We start from the raw sequence: 3,367 nt of genomic DNA on the forward strand, positions 1-3,367 counted from the left end.
CAGAACTAGAACAGAACTAGAACAGAACTAGAACAGAACTAGAACAGAACTAGAACAGAACTAGAACAGAACTAGAACAGAACTAGAACAGAACTAGAACATATCTAGTACAAAGCTAGAACAGAACTAGAATAGAACAAGAACAGAACTAGAACAGAATTAAAACAGAAATAGAACAGAAATAGAACAGAACTAGAACAGAACTGGAAAAGAACTAGAACAGAACTAGAACAGAACTAGAACAGAACTGGAACATATCTAGTACAAAGCTAGAACAGAACTTGAATAGAACAAGAACAGAACTAGAACAGAATTAGAACAGAAATAGAACAGAAATAGAACAGAACTAGAAAAGAACTAGAACAGAACTAGAACAGAACTAGAACAGAACTAGAACAGAACTAGAACAGATCTAGAACAGAAAGGGAACAGAATTAGAACAGAACTGGAACAGATCTAGAACAGAACTAGAATAGAACTAGAACAGAACTAGAACAGAACTAGAACAGAACTAGAACAGAACTAGAACAGAACTAGAACAGAACTAGAACAGAACTAGAACAGAACTAGAACAGAACTAGAACAGAACTAGAACAGAACTAGAACAGAACTAGAACAGAACTAGAACAGAACTAGAACAGAACTAGAACAGAACTAGAACAAAACTAGAACAGATTTAGAACAGAAAGGGAACAGAACTAGAACAAAACTGGAACAGATCTAGAACAGAACTAGAATAGAACTAGAACAGAACTAGAACAGAACTAGAACAGAACTAGAACAGAACTAGAACAGAACTAGAACAGAACTAGAACAGAACTAGAACAGAACTAGAACAGAATTAGAACAGAACTAGAACAGAACTAGAACAGAACTAGAACAGAACTGGAACATATATAGTACAAAGCTAGAACAGAACTAGAATAGAACAAGAACAGAACTAGAACAGAATTAAAACAGAACAAGAACAGAACTAGAACAGAACTAGAACAGAACTAGAACAGAACTAGAACAGAACTAGAACAGAACTAGAACAGAACTAGAACAGAACTAGAACAGAACTAGAACAGAACTAGAACATAACTAGAACAGATCTAGAACAGATTTAGAACGGAAATAGAACAGAACTAGAAAAGAACTATAACTATAATAAAACTGAGATAAAGAAGACAATATAATCGCACGATCAAAACATTATTATTTTATTTTCACTCTTCATTGATAAAAAGAACAACTCTACTCTCCATCAGTAAGTGGCAAATTATAGGTAGTTCCCCCTATACTCTAGAAAAAAATTTTAAAAATAGCAGCAAACGTCATTAAAAGTGTGAAATATTTTTAGGCTAATTTTGTTCTCTACAAACAATTAACAATAGTTTTTCTATTATTTTTTTTTTTTTAAAAAACACATGTTTAAATATTTTTAACAAATATTTGTTAAAAAGAGATTTTCGAAACATTTAATAATAGTTTTTTTTATTTTTTTAAATTGAAGCAAAAAATTGGAATAATTTAAATTATTTAAATATTTATATTCCTCTCCGATGCTTTGCTGTCTCTCCATTGCTTTTAATGAATAAAAAAAAATTTCCTAAAAAAAATTTTCTTTTTTTTTTTTGTTTCAAGTTCATGGATGATTTGGTTTTTTTTCAAATTTCATTATCTTTTTGAAAAAAAAAAAGAATTTAATCACGAGTTATTATTTTGTTTATTTATATTGTTATATTTTCTTAAGATTTTTTGTTTTGTATGAACTCTAATCTCTCCTCCCTCCCTTTCCACCTGCTCTCACTTACGGTTTTTTTATGATTTCTGTTAATGTTTTTTTTTTTGCTTTCTCTGACACAAATAGAGCGTAAATTCTTCGATTAGCTTGCAATAAATTTGAAATTAGCTTTTATTTATATAAATTATACATTTTTGTTTTTGGGGGAATCTTCTTTTTAAAATTTAAATTTAAAATTATCCTATATAATTTAAGTGTTAGGTGGGTGGTTTAAACGTTTTTGTTTCTTTTCTTTTTTTTGGCGTGGGAAAATATTTCTAAAATATTAATAAATGTTTTTTTTTTTAAATTGTTGGGGATTTATTAGGATTTAATATTTGAAGGGTGCTGGCATGTGAGATAGTTCTATAGATCACCCTAAAGGCCAGAGAATTGCATGATAGTACTTGGGGAGTAGGACAAAAATTTCACACATTTATTTTATTTTTATGAAATTTTTGTTTAAGGAAAAATCTCACTAATTAACATGTTTTGCCATAATATACAAATCTGTTTTTATTTATTACTTTATATCTAAATTTTAATAGCTTTTCTTTAAGATTATATTTTTATCGGAATATATTTGCATAATTTTAAATCATAATATTTTCTAAAACTCATAAATATTTCTTAATAAAGAAACAAGATTTATATTTTTATGCGCCGCTAAAAAATATAAAACATTTATTTACAAATCGTATGATTTTGAAAAGAAAATCCAGAACAATATTTGCGTCTTTTGAATATTTTATCAAAATCAATAGCAACTTTTTAAAAACGTGTAGGATAGGTGAAATCGATTTGAATTAAAAAAAAAACTATACGCTAGATCAATTCTAGTTTAGTTCTTGTAAGTTCTGTTCTGTTCTAGTTTTGCTCTAGTTCAGTCCTAGTTTAGTTCTAGTTCAGTTCTAGTTCAGTTCGAGTTCTGTTCTAGTTCTGTTCTAGTCCTGTTCTAGTTCTGTTCTAGTTCTGTTCTAGTTGTGTTCTAGTTGTGTTCTAGTTCTAGTTCTGTTCTAGTTCTGTTCTAGTTCTGTTCTAGTTCTCTTCTAGTTCTGTTCTAGTTCTGTTCTAGTTCTGTTCTATTTCTGTTCTATTTCTATTCTAGTTCTGTTCTAGTTCTGTTCTAGTTCTGTTCTAGTTCTGTTCTATTTCTGTTCTATTTCTATTCTAGTTCTGTTCTAGTTCTGTTCTAGTTCTGTTCTAGTTCTGTTCTAGTTCTGTTCTAGTTCTGTTCTGTTCTAGTTCTGTTCTAGTTCTGTTCTAGTTCTGTTCTAGTTCTGTTCTAGTTCTGTTCTAGTTCTGTTCTAGTTCTGTTCTAGTTCTGTTCTAGTTCTGTTCTAGTTCTGTTCTAGTTCTGTTCTAGTTCTGTTCTAGTTCTGTTCTAGTTCTGTTCTAGTTCTGTTCTAGTTCTGTTCTAGTTCTGTTCTAGTTCTGTTCAAGTTCTGTTCTAGTTCTATTCTAGTTCTGTTCTAGTTCTTTTCTAAATCTGTACTAGTTCTAGTTCTGTTCTAGTTCTGTTCTAGTTCTGTTCTAGTTATGTTCTAGTTCTGTTCTAGTTCTGTTCTAGTTCTGTTCTAGTTCTGTTCTAGTTCTGTTCTA

This window comes from Lucilia cuprina, chromosome 6 (assembly GCF_022045245.1).
Source record: "Lucilia cuprina isolate Lc7/37 chromosome 6, ASM2204524v1, whole genome shotgun sequence".
In the NCBI taxonomy this organism is placed as follows: domain Eukaryota; kingdom Metazoa; phylum Arthropoda; class Insecta; order Diptera; family Calliphoridae; genus Lucilia; species Lucilia cuprina.